General features: G+C 32.4%; 1 protein-coding gene and 2 pseudogenes across 3 annotated transcripts in view; all 3 read right to left on the bottom strand.

The window, feature by feature from the left end:
• Positions 1-14,883, bottom strand: part of PIGK (phosphatidylinositol glycan anchor biosynthesis class K) — a 125,694-nt gene that overhangs the window by 19,258 nt on the left and 91,553 nt on the right. The gene's annotated exons all lie outside the window — the stretch shown is intronic.
• On the bottom strand, positions 1,191-4,408 carry LOC306655124 (molybdopterin synthase catalytic subunit-like; annotated as a pseudogene). Its single transcript has one exon. The product of its transcript is annotated as a molybdopterin synthase catalytic subunit-like (transcript).
• Positions 1,724-1,977, bottom strand: LOC306653972 (molybdopterin synthase sulfur carrier subunit-like; annotated as a pseudogene). The gene has a single exon. The product of its transcript is annotated as a molybdopterin synthase sulfur carrier subunit-like (transcript).

The following is a 14,883-nucleotide window of genomic DNA, read 5'->3' on the forward strand; positions in this document are numbered from 1 at the left end:
TTCTCTCCAGCAATGTTATAGATTGAGAAAGTAAACCTATTTAATTATTTCACAAGATTAAGATATCTATTGCCACATATTGAACCAGAAAGCCCTTAATTAAACAAAATTAGGCAACATGGACATCATTTTGTTTTCACAAGATACTAATAACCTTGGCTATAGAACTGGTAAATTAAAAAGATATACAAACAAAATGAAAAATTAAATAATATTGATTGAACACTGATAAATACATTTATATATAGATTATAGTAAAACAAATAAACTTTAAAACAAAATCTCTGCTTTTGTAAAAATTACCAGAAAAGACAATGTGAGATAATTAAAGAATAATACACAAATCACCCATCAAACATGATTGGTATACTGAAAGTTAATCCTTAATGTTAAAAATCTATAACTAAGGATATTGAATACTTTAATACAAAATAGAAACTTCCTGACATGCATATAGTTGTTTTAAAGTGAATAATATCAACTCTCAATGGGAAGCATACTGAGGTGATTTCAGGTCAATTTAGATGACAGACTAAATAACTCCTACTTATACTATTTCAATCTGTTGCAAATCAGTAAACACTGCTCCATATACAGCATGAAGCTGAAGAGAACTGTATTTTAATGACTATGTCTAAACAGTTTCTATATATTTATGAGAAGAGATTCTCTAGGGCTATATTTCCCTTTCTCCAGTGATATTTCTGGTACTACTTTTTTTAACTTTTTAAAATCTTGAGTTTGTTTAAGTTTATTTTTTAAAATATGTAAGTTCTGAGAATATATAATATACAATATCAAAACTGACAATGACTTTCCAATTCAACCAATATTTCCACAATACACCCTGATATTAATACCATCAATGCACTGGCATGGAATAGGGCTCTCTGAGACAGTTAAAGTAGGGAGGAGGGGGCCACACCTCAATGAAAACTGAATTACAATTGAAAATTAATCTTTGAAGAACATATTTACCACGGACATCTCTCAATTATCCCAGTTCTTCCCCATCGGTAGTACCAAATAACCCCTCATCTTACACACCCACTTACTTTGCTTTTTCTACCATTTTCCCACAGGTACAACCTGTGAACTATCTTAATTAGGATAGAAGAAAGATTTAAAAATGTGATCAACAATAGAAGTTCACCAAATTTGAGATTTAGTGCTCTAAAAAACATAAGTGATTAACTGTTGGTTGCCCAAAATCATTCTTTGTTCCTTTTCCAAGATGATGATGATTCTTCATATAGTTTCTTTTTCCATATGGGCACCCTGGCTTTTAAAGTGTCAATGGCATAGGTCACAGCTTCAAGGGATGCAGCCCTGTGGGCTGAGGACACAGCAATAATTATGCTTGCTTCAGACACTGGAACCAAACCAAGTCTCTGGAACACCACTATGTGCTTGACTGGCCATTTCTGCCTAATGTCAGAAATCAGATTTTTCTGATTTCATTTTCTGCCATTGGTAGATATGCTTCATATTCTAAGCTAATGACTTTTTTTCCTTCAAAGTTATTTCTTGAAGTCCCTACAAACAGGGATATTGTGCCACAGAGAGGAAATATCACCAACTGAGAGACATCATCCACAGAAAGTTTCTCAGCAGTGAATTTTATTATGTCTTTAGATTTCTCTTCTACTCTGTACATATCTTCCCTTTAATGGCAGTCTACTGTCTTCTGAACAAATTCCAAGCTCTAGATGGCTCAAAAGAACTACCCTCCACTAACTGGGGGAATAATGGCAATTATGTCCCACGTTGAAGGAGGAGAAGCTAGTCTCCTAGCTCCACATATTCTTGACGAACTACAAATATCATCTGATATCTAACATTAGCCAATCCAGGATGCTGAGTTTCTATTTCTTTCCACAGTTGCAATGCTTTTATTTTTTGTGGCATGGAAATGGTCTCTGAATGAACTCCTGCTATTTCAGCACTTTTTGCAAAATATAATACCTCAACCTGGTATCATGGCACCATCCTGCTGAGGACACCTTGCTCAAATTAGAACCCTGTGGTACTAATTTTGATGGATCCCTGGTTTGACAGATGTCAAGTTCATTAAGATGGTCATATAACAATAAAAGTCAAATGATAAAAGCAACAATATATTTTTTCTTTTCTTTTTTTAACTAAGATGGAGGTAACCTAATTAACGCATTGTAAATTAAAATCTTCCCACTAGAAACAGAGGACTAGTCATAAGTGGTTTGGTTTTATTTTCTTCACTGTACTTTTTCTTCCTTGTATATCTTCTACCTTAAAGGTGGGTACAAGAATATGCCTTGAGAACTAACCAAGGAGCATAATTTTTCCATTTCTTGGAGCTGGAAAAGGGCCAACTCTTCACTTATCGTAGTGTTTACTTCGACCCACAGAAAGACTGCATTTATTCAAAAACCCCAACAAAGGCTGTATTTATGCCCTAACACCACAGTATTAGTCAATTCTTCACCCATAAGTCAAATACAGTCAGAAAACCCAAGAATACACCAGAAGTTATGTGACACATTTTAATATAAATGAATACAGAAAAATATTCTTCCTATTTAGTATATTCACAAAATTACATGAATTTTAAAAGATCAAAATTCAATTTAAAACTGCCACTGTGATTCTATCACAGCACCTGTTAATACTTCCAGCCCTTTTATTTTCTGTTGTGAGACAGGGTCTCACTAAGTTGCCAAGGCTGGCCTCAAACTTACAATCCTCCCGCCTCAGCTTCCCGAGTCACTGAAATTACAGACGTGTGTCATCATGACAGCTAAAAATATTTTTTTAAAAAGGGAAAAAAATCTTTACAATATATTCTCTAGGAAGTACCAAAAATTCTCAAAGCTTTCTGTCTTACTAACATAATGAAACTGTAATATAAAGAGAAGAAAAGTAATTACTACCATGTATCTTAATATTCAAAACAATACAAAAGATCAAATACCTAATATTCATTAGGGATGTTTGCTTTCTAAATGTGACAAACTCTAAACTACTTGGACTTGTAAAAAAAACATGTATTTTTCAAGACGTTTTTAATTACCAATGGTTTTAGTTGCTTGTAGCTAATTCTCAAGTATTCAAGGTCCTCAAGCTCTACTCATCCAAGTTAATGATCATCAAGGTTCTTGGACACTTTTTTCTTACAACTTTGGATATCCCTTTATCTACTAGGCTGTCCACAGTAATGGGGAACAGATAAAAAATTAGTACAGGCAATCTTTGGTGAATGAGTCACATTCTAAACATTTTTTTTTTTATTGTCAGTTTTACAAATATCAGATGTGATGTTCTTCAAAATCATTTTATAAATGGTGGTTAGACTACTTGCATAGTTCACAGAAGTCTTATATCCTTAAGGTCACTGAACCGTTTGAAATAAATATGGATTCTCAAGAATAAGTGATCACATGTCCAAAGTATGTCTTTCAAGTAAATCATCTACAGGTAAAATTTTAAATAAGCAAAGTTATTCTTTAGCAACTTTCCCCATCACTTTCTGTATCCATGACTCTTTAGATTTCTACTTGTCTCAAACCTTCCCTAAGAAGTCAAGTGCAACTGAGGTAAAAAAAGAAATTAAGACAGGAATTACAAAAGAGGGTGATTCTCTTTAGGCCTGTTTTCAAATAAATGAACTCATCTGCTGAAACACACAACTGAATCTGTTGATATTTAAGTTCTTTCAAAATATGGTTTCAATTAACTAAAACATATATTATACCTGTTGATACCTCACAAGCAAAGAATTTTAAGTGTCCAAAAGAAAGGATTGCAGCATAGTAGTCAACAATATTGACTTTATAATCAGACCTATATTCAAATTTTGGCCTTATGACTTTAAGATGGAAGACCTTTAACAGACATTTATAGACTATTCCATCCAACAATGGCTGAATTCACTTTCTTCTCAGTGGCTCATAGAACCTTACTTAATAGACCATAGTTCAGGCCACAAAGCAACTCTAAGCAAATAAAAAAAAAAAAAGGATACAATTTCTTGCATCTTATCAGATCATAATGGAATGAAATTAGTAATCAACACGACAAAACATTACAGAAACTATATGAACACATGGAGATTGAGCAATACACTCTTGAATGATGAACTGGGTGATAGAAGAACTCAAGGAAGAAATTTAAAAATTCTTAGACTCAAATGAGAATAGTGATACAACATGTCAGACATCTGAGACATTATCAAGTCAGATCTAAGAGGAAAGTTTATAGCTATGTATGCCTACATAAGAAAATCAGAACGATCTCAAATAAACAACTTAATGATGCATCTCAAGGGCCTTGGAAAAGAAAAAACAAACCAATTTCAAAATCAGTGGAAGGAAGGAAATAAGATCAGAACTAAAAATCAATTAAATTAACAATAAAAAATACAAAGGAAAAATGAAATAAAGAGTTGATTCTTTGAAAAGATAAAGAAGACAGATAAGCCCTCAGCCAAACTTATCAAAAGAAAAAGAGAGAAAATTCCAATTAATAAAATTAGAGAAGTTTGAATATAAAACTATATCAGAAAGTGATACGATGACACATTTATAGATGGATCAAACATTTCAAACTTATTCTTTATATATCAAAGAACTTATAAAGAACTTAAAAAAAAACCACCAAAAAAATTAAATAACCCAATAAATAAATGGGCCAACAAATATATGAAAAAGTCAACATCATTAGCAATTAGGGAAATGCAAATTAAAACTACACTGAGATTTCATCTCACACCAGTCAGAATGGCAGTCATCAAGAATATAATAAATGCTGAAGAGGATATAGAGAAAAAGGAATACTCTTACACCTTTGGTGGGATTATAAATTAGTACAACCACTATGGAAATCAATATGGAGATGCCTCAAAAGACTAGGAATAGAACCATAAGACCAGTCATACCACTCCTTTGTATTTATCCTAAAGAATTAAAGTCAGCATTCTATAGCAATACATGCATACCCATGTTTATAGCAGCACAATTCACAACAGCCAAACTATGGAACCAGCCTAGATGTTCATTAACGGATGGAAAGATAAAGAAATGTGAGATATACACAAATATATACACACACACATATGCACACAATGGAGTTTTATTCAGTCATAAAGAAAAATGAAATTATATCATTTACAGAAAACTGGATGGCACTTGAGAACATTATGTTATGAAAATAAATGAACAGTGTATTGTTTTTCACTACAATTCAGTGTTAAAGTTATGATTAAGGGGGAGCTCTATAAGATTTTTAAGTAATTTAAGTCAATCCCTAGGCAGTAAGAGTGAATGGACTCAGTAACATTTGTTGAGTTTCCAGATACTGATCATTCAAGAGACACATTCTTAAAAAGGTATCACAGACTTTCTATTTGATAAGATATTTCAGTAAACTTTTAGTAAGGTTTAGCTGTAATGGGTAGGCATTACTAGGATAGAAAAACATTAAAATGTCAAAACAGCTACTAGAACAAAATGAAGAATAATCATAAACAAGGACAAAAAGAACTGAAAAATTACCTCAATCCATGCCATATAATGACAGAAGTTAGAACTGCAGAATTCAAGATGTTTTAGATGTAGATAAGTGAGAAGAGATTCTCAATTATAAATAATTTGAAATGTCACAATAACAAGAGGCTGTAGACAGAAATTACAAATAATTACCTGCAGTGGGCCTCAACCTAAGGTGATACTGTGCTTTATTTCAGGCAAAGAGTTTGAAAAAGGTGAGGGCATATATGTGTGTGTGTGTGTTGTGTGTGTGTGTGTGTGTGTGTGTGTATATATATATTGGGTTGTTTTCTTATTTTTGTTTGTTTGGTGTCATGGTAACTACGCAGTGCTACTGTGCTACTGGCAACCAGTGTTTGCAAAGACCAAGGATGCCAAACACCTGCAATGCACAGAACCAATTCTGCACAATGAAGAAACTATCCTACCCAAATGCCAAGAAGGACCCCAATGATAGACAATGGATGCACCAAGATACTATATAAACTGGTTATGCTGGAAAAAAAAAATATCTCTAGGACTAAAGAGAAATACCAAAGAACAGAATAAACAAGACTCTAAGATAATCTTCTACATTTTAAGTAAGGGTCTAGCAGAAGACTCCAGTACTTGCCTCCAGAAAACTAAGTCCCTAATGATTACAGCTCTACAGTAATCTTTTATACAGCTTGTCTGAATAAAAGAGAATAGTAAGATTACACTGTAGCATCATTATGTATAGAGATGTATTTAAAAAAACATCTTGTAATCTACTAACATTGTGAAAATATTGAAGAATTTGTAGGAGGCCCTGTGATCAAAATAGGGTGTTATGGCTTGGATGTGAAGTGTCCCCCAAAACTCACATGTGAGTCAATGTAAGAAGGTTCAGAGGAGAAATGATTGAGTTGTAAGAGTCTTAACTCAATCAGTGAATTAATCCCTGATGGGATTAATTTAAGTGATAGGGTATGGCTGGAGGAGGTGGGAACTGAGACATAGCTATGGGGTATATATATTTTGTATCTAGAGAGTAGAGTCTGTCTCTGTTTCCTGATCACCATGATGTAAGTTGCTTCCCTCCGCCACATTCTTCCACCATGTTGTTCAACCTCAGCTCAAACCTCGAGAAATGGAGCAGGCCTTCTATGGACTGAGACCTCTGAAAACGTGAGCCCTCAAATAAACTTTTCCTCCTTTAAAATTGTTCTGGTCTGATCTTTTAGTCACAGCAGGAAAAAAGCTGACTAAAACATAAGGGATCCAGAGAAAGCCCTGGAATATGGATAGAAACTGATTGTGGGGAAAGTAGGTGACAGTTCTCCACGGAGGCAGACTAGTAATTGGCATAACATATGAAGTTTTTAAAAGTATATATTGTTTGTGGCTTTGTTTGCACAGAGTCTTTGTCATAGTGGAGAGACATGAATTAATGAAGGTAAAACTGTTTCATCATTTTGAGTTCCAGAATTGAATCTCTCACACATCTTGAACCTCAAAAATTTTCTATCTAAAGGTCTCTAATCAAGAAGTTTTAATCATGTTTATGTATACACATATGTATATGTGCTTATATGTATACATATATGTGTACACACATACACACACACACATGCTTGCTTAAAATAGGAATAGGTTTGGAGACTAAAGATAAGCTATATCTTACAAATTAAAACAATCATCATCAGATCCAAGAGCAGAGAGAGACTCCTGAAGGTTTAATTCAGTACTTAGGATTTACTGAGTTCACACCATGCCTTTGTTCCTTTCAGAGAAGTGTACTCTTCCCTAGGCACTTATGTCACAAACTTTTATTAAATCAATAGTTTCGTTTTTATAACTATGCAACTATTATTTAAGGTTAGTCACAAAATACAGTCTGACAACATATCTTTTATTTACAACTCTTATTCCGAACATTAATAGTTACTTCATTCTCCTGGTGGCTTAATTTTCTATGTAGTTTTAACTAAATTTATTCTTACATTTAAAATTTCTTAGTATAGTCAAACACATCAGACAATTTATCATCATTCCATGAATCCAAGACACCCATCTGGATACCCTCTGTTGTGTTATCTCAATTTGTACTCTTCACTCTTTAAATTCTACCCAACGGTTAACCCAAGAATTCCCTTTACCATCAATCTGAGAATTTCATTAGCATCTCACCCTTGGACAATACATTTCCAGGTTTCTGTTTACTTTTTTATTTAATGAATCACATCTCCACTAGTTTCGTAAAAAAAAAAAAAAAAAAAAAAAAAAAAACTAAGACTTGGAATGTCTTTCCTATATGATTACACTTGCAGGACAATTTGGTAGTTAATGGAATCTTAAGTTGGAAATTATTTCCTCATAATTTTGAAGATATCACTCTATTACTTTCTTATTTAAAATATTATTATTGAAAAATATGATGAGATTGTGATTCTTATTCCCTTGTGGCATTTTTTCAATACTAAAAGTTTTTATAATATTTTTATATTTTCACTGTTTTAATTTTTCCAATTTTATGTTCATTGGTATGAAATATATTGTTATTCATTGTTTTGAGCACTCAATGAACCATTGGGTCCTGGAAAAGTTTTCTTGTATTATTTCTTTAACACATTCTCCCCTTCATTTTCTCTTTCTTCTTTTTCTAATACTTTATTCATCAGATGTTAGACCTCATTGGTTATTGTCTACAACAGTGCAGGGCCAGAAATTTTGCCCTATTTCCAAGCTAACAAATTGGCCTAGCACATTTTCATGGATATTGGCAAAAGACATGAACTCCTGAGTCAGACAAAGAAGTTTATTACTCATAGCAGGATGAACTTCATGTTTGTACCAGTTACTTTTTGCTCCCCCAAGTCCCTTAGGGGCAATATAGTAGTGGGCCCACGTTAGATACTAAGTAACCTGTAGGTTTAAGTAACAATCCCAAGATTAGGAAGTCCTAAATATTTTATTTGTAAGAAGCTGCAAGAAACTTATTCAACCTTTCCTTTGGAGAAAGACATTTATTTTCACTGGACAGCAACCAAGCCTACCCTTTACCCCAGAGAGTCACTATCATTGTCTTCCATGGTTGTTCACTACACAAACATCTTATTTATGTGTTTATTAGGTACCAGGGCTTGAACACAGAAGTGCTTCACCACCGAGTCACAGCCATTTCTATTTTTCAATTTTGAGACAGTGTCTCACTAAGTTGCTTAAGGCCTTGCTAAATTGCTGAGGCTGGCTTTGAACTTGTGATCCTCCCTGCCTCAGCCTCCTGAGCTGCTGGGATTACAAACCTGTGCCACCGTACCCAGCTCATACAAACATATTTGACAAGATGATCCAGAATAAAAGGCTGTCAGTGTCTCTGCTACAAAGAGGTATAGAAATATAATAGACCCATGGAGTTACAAACAGTTATTCCTATATTTAGAAAATCTTTTTCTGAGGAATATGAATGTAGCTTAATGGTAAAGTGCTTACCTAGCATGTATGAGGTCCTGGCTTCAATCCCCAGTACCACCAAAAAACAGACAAAGAGAATAAGAAGAAAAAGGAAGGAAGGAAGGAAGGGGAAAAGAGAAGAAAAGAAAAGAAGAGAAAAGAAAAGTCTCCAATTTTCCTTCTGCTTGTCCTTTTGTTCTACCTTTGGAGGATCTCCCTTAACTTCTTCAAATTCTTCTACTGAAATTATTTCTACTCATAGTTTCAATTGTTAGGAGTTTTTGTTTGTGTCTTAAACACTTCTTTTTGTATGGGATCCTGTGTCATAAATATGTTCTCATTTCTTTCTGCAGTTGTTGTTGTTGTTTTCTGTTCCTGGCAGTGTGTTTGCTAAATTCTCCTTTTCTATTTGTTTGTACTGATCTTTTGTCTTTTATAATGAATACATTCCACAAAGATCTTATGATCCTTGATTGTATCTTCATAATTAAGAGGTAATAAAAAACAGATCATAAGCTTTTCATATATTAGCAGTACTTACCATCCAGTGAGCTTAAGAGTGGGATAAACAGTCTGGGACTTAACTATTAAACTGAGGTCCTGTAAATTTCAAATGTGCTTTCTCTTTTTCCATTTTTTTTTTTTTTTTTTCTTTTTTAACAGTGCTGGGGGTTGAACCCAGGGCCTTGTACTTTCTAAGCAATCACTCTATCACTGAGCTAGAATCACATTCCTGTACATTATTTTATATTTTATATTGGACTATTATCTTTAGTGAAAAACTCTCCAATCTTCTGCCTAACAGAATATAAGCTGGAAAGCCAGTGCTCTGAGGGCTAAATAGGAAAAGGACGCAGGAATTGCATTTTGGACCCAACTTTTGAGATGCCTGGTATCTCCCTTTTAGAGTTCTGCAATATAAACTGCCTTGTTCTTACAGGGTTCCTCTATGCTAAACTGGTTACCAACTATTTATCTTCTTCCAAATTCTGTTGCCTCTCTCATCTGCTAATTCTTTCCTCTTGCATTTTCTTTGTCTTTTGGAGTTTTCACATTTTAGTATTGTATCTTTCATTTTAGGTTATTCAGGAAGGCAAAGAATAAATGTGTTCAGTTGGTAATGTTTAACTTAATAAACATACTTACAAATCTGGGTACAAACAAATTATACTCAGGACCAATTTACACTCCCCTGCAGCAGTATTAATGATTTAATCATTATGAATACTACCTTTCACACCCTTGCTAATCTAAAAGGAATTTTTTGTTATTTTTTTAAATTTGTTTTTAGTTGTTGATGGACCTTTATTTTATTTATTTGTTTTTATCTGGTCCTAAGAATCGAACCCAGTGCCTCACACATGCCAGGCAAGCACTCTACCACTTAGCTTCAACCCCTGCCCTGTTGTTTAATTTTTAAGGTACTTTCTGGTTTAAATGAACACTTCTTAGGTCATTAACGAACATCAACACATTTTTATGGATTATTTAGTCATTTGTATTTCAATTATTTTTTAACACAAGGATCCTGCTCTGTTGCTCAGGCTGGTCTAGAAATCATGAGCCAAATGATTCTCCTATCTTCACCTTTCCAAGCAGCTGGAATTAAAAGTGTGCAACCACATGCTTGACTTTGTATAAAAAGATGTTAAATCATTGTGGGAAATATTTGTCCACTTTGATATCTACCTTTTTCATTTTGATGTATAGAAATTTTACATTTTTACAAAATCAGATATATCAATTTTCCCTGTGGTTCTTGCTTAGAATGTCCTTAACCATAAATATTTGCCAGCAATCTTTCCTAATTATTTTGATATTTTTCATTTTTTATTAATCTATAATCCAGATAAAATTTACTTTTCCCATGTGCTAATGAAGCAAGAAACTAGTATCCCTCCACCTACGAAGAGTTAATAATTGTCTCGGCTTCATTTACTGAATAATCCTTTAATCTCCCATTGAACTGTACTGTCACTTTCATAATTTATATAATCCATATACATATTAGGGTTTCTAGGTCATCTAGGTCATCTAGGTCATCTATTCTGATCATATATATTCTGCTTCTAAGATCTACCAAAATTTCTTACATTAGTGTCACTTTCAATATCTAAAACATACTGACCTAAACCTTTAATATCTGCCAGGGGTAACCAAAATTGATTCCTAATACAAAATAAAATAAATAAAAAGACATGCCTAACTAAAAAGGCTAAAGAAAAAGTATTAAAATAATAGCTAAATTATATATATTGATTCATTACTTCTTCATTTCTTTGTATCCAAAGAAAGTTAAAGAACATCTGTATTTGAAACTTACTTAGCAACACATTTACATAAAATATATACTAATGATATACAGATTTTTCTTTTCAGAAGACTTTTGTGTCTTCATTATTTTTAAATCACTAGTTTATAATTCAATAAACTTCGCCTGGTACTAATCAATTTTTATGCTTACAAATTAATTGAAATGAATCTATTAATTGCACAAAAAATGTTATTTGACCCATCAGCAAGTGATTCTGTTACAAAGAACAAAATACCAACTTTCCATAAAAATCCCATATTACATTCATAAATTTTAAATCTTAATTCAAAATTTAAGCTATTTTTTAAAAAGTGGTTTAATTTTCAAATTAATTCATCTGAAAAGTAATGTAAAGTTTACTTATATGGAATTCATCTGCTTCTCTCTATCTCAATACAGTACTATGTATTCCTTCCTAGAGATCAGTTTTCAAGAAAAAAATAATCACCTTTAAAGAGAATTACCAATATAAGCATGCAAGATTTACCAAATCACTTTCTTCAAATGCATTTTTGTTTGCTATTTCTTTGTAATATTGTAAGTTCTAATAAGTTTAATAAATTCTCAAAAGAATTTGTTGTACTTTCATATATGGTAAGGCCCCTTACATCAATAATAGCAATTTACACTTTCTATGATGTGTGCCTTTGTATTTTGCTGCAGAACCACTAGACTGCCTAAATTGTTAATATAATGAATGCTACAATTTGCATACCTTCTCAAAAATGTTTAATGAATACTACCATTGTTGGGTATGAAAGGAATCTGAGTATCACAAAAAGGTTTACTGACAAGCATTTTGGTGACCTTTAGAGATCCCTTAACTCTTTTATCAGTCAGTCTGAAAGAAACCTACATTCAACATCAATGTTTGCCATACTTATTAAAAGTGTAGTATAGATCAGACACTCCATCTAATTAACTTTTCAAAAAAAAAACTAGGAAAATTCACGAGCACTTGGGAAGGATTCATATCACATTGGCTTATAACACTGGAAAGAAGGAAACATGGAGCAAAGAAGAAAAGTTAAAAAATCAGAAGGCAGAAAAGTCAGTAAAAGAATGATAGCAAAGAGGTATTCTCTCCTATTACCTACTCTGTTCTCTTGCTCTAACTTTACCAGAGTTATGCAACCATGTACAGAAAATTATATGTAGAATATTAATATGTGTTGTGCACACTATCTCAGTGGTTATTAGAAGGGATAAATGCCAATCCAAAAGCCATAATATAAGAGTATATATATTTCAGTGAAAGACTACTGAATCTCTTAGTGTTATGAGTCCATGTCAACTATATCCCATTACCTAAGTTCTGATTCCATCACCCTAGGAAGGAGAAAACCCTCAGAGTGACTTTACCTAGAAGGGACTTGTTTAAATTTTCTGCATCTGGGTGAAACAGGAGGAGGGGAAAGAGCATTAGTTGGTAAGAAAATAAATCCAATTATTAAAAAGAAAAACATATATTTGGTTCTATGGAATTGCAACTTCTGAAAATCATATGCACTATATCAACTATACTGAGAAGCATTCATTGTTTCCAGTTTGTTGTAGTCACAGTAAGGCTAATATATATAACACTGTACTAAGATTCTTATATATTAGTACTTTTATTTATATATGAGAAGTATGGAATGGATTCTCATGAGTAGAACCACTGTTTCCAATGGTATAGTATATATAAAATGTGAAGAGATATTGCCAGATGGACTTCTAGAAAGACAGGAAAAGTTCACCTATCTAACAATAGGGTACACAAATAAGCACCTCTGTGAGGAATAGGTGGGATTTAGTTTTTAAAATGTCTTTAAGACACCATGACATATCATAAAATTCACCCTTTTAAAATGTACATTAAGTGGATTTAGAATAATCTCAAAGCAATGCAATAATCACTACTAAGTTTGGAACATTTTTATCGCTCCAAAAAAGAAACCCTGAGCCATTAGAGGGAGTTCTCATTCCCCCACCTCATCTCAGAGCTAACCAATCATTCATCTACTTTCAGTTTTATAGATTTGGCTAGTCTAGACTAGCCAATGGAACCATATAAATGGGAGTTTTTTGTGATTGACTTCTTCCACTTAACATAGTAAGTTGTAAGGTTCATCTAGGACATAGCATGTTACTACTTCACATACTTTTATTGCTGATTAATATTCTGCTGTGTGAATATAATATATTTTATTTATCTACTTGGCAGGTGATGAACTTTTAGGTTATTTCTACTTTTCAACGAATACAAATAATACTACAATGGATGTTTGTTTTTATTTGGTCACATACACACTTTTTATATTTCTTGGGTATATATCTATGTTGTAATCACTTGATCATATAATTATTTAACCTTTGAGGAACTCCAAAATAAGTTCCAAACTATGATTAATTTTGCCAGTTTGATGAGCATTCCATAATTACACTGGATTTGTAATGTGTACTTCCTTATTGAGTTTGAAGTTCTTTTTTACATTCACTGGTCAGACCATTTTTTTTTTTTCCTAAATTGCTTATTTTCTCTTTCTATTGAACTTTTTAAAAATTTAGTATCTTTTATAAACTTTCAAGAGTTCTTTGCATATTATAAATATTAATCAATTTGCTGTTTTCTTCTCTGTAAAAATACCTGTCTTGATCCTAACATTTGTCTTTTAACTTGATGGTTCCTTGACTCCTTTAAAATATTCCAATTTTGTGGCATTAAACCCATCTTCTGGGTTTTTGTGTTCATTAAAAAATCCTTTCCTACTTCCACATTATTCAAGCTTGTAGCCCAAATGTTCTTCTAAGATTTTTATTTATTTTACAATAAATCTTTAACAAATAAAATTTATCTTGTACACAGTATGGTATGAAATAGAGTTTTAGCTATTTTCCTGCTGAGATAAAATATAATCTTTACCATATATGAAATTTTCAAATATAATAAATTTTGTTCTGGATTCTACAGTGTCTTTTGAGTCATGTCAGGACCATTTGTTACTTACAATACCAGTTTTGTGGGCTCTACTTGGCATTTTAAAAAATATAATGTGGAACAGGAAAAGAAATACCACAGTATATTTTATATAATGAGGCTAAATGTATCATGAATCTTTTAATACACATACACATTCACATCAAGGGTCAAGATAAATGTAAAATATATTTCTTACTGTGAATCAAATCAAGAAAGCTTCAAATCCACTCCTCCATTATGTTTCATTGATCCAACTGTCCATTCCTTTATTTACACCATATTTCTCTAATTATATTTGTTTTCAGAAAATATTTTAATATCTAGTTAAGCAAGTCCCTTCTCCCTTTTATATACTTTGATTATTCTTGTACATTTGATCTTCCTCATAAATCATATGGTCATTTTTTCTTAACATTCAAAGAAAACTTGTTTCCATTATTATTAAAATTGCTAATTTGGGGGAATTTATGCTTTTATGATATTGTTTTTCCCTCACCACCACTGGGTATTTGGTACATCTTTTATCTGCCAAAAACATGGCACATTTCCATGGTTAACTTGTTAAATTTAATTGTAATTATTTAATTTTTTCATTGCTGTAGCGAAACATTTTTATCATTTTCATTTCAGTGTATTTACTGTAAATACAAAGAAGTTTTATTTAGCTTCTA

The sequence above is a fragment of the Sciurus vulgaris genome, assembly GCF_902686455.1.
Source record: "Sciurus vulgaris genome assembly, chromosome: 1".
Classification (NCBI taxonomy): domain Eukaryota; kingdom Metazoa; phylum Chordata; class Mammalia; order Rodentia; family Sciuridae; genus Sciurus; species Sciurus vulgaris.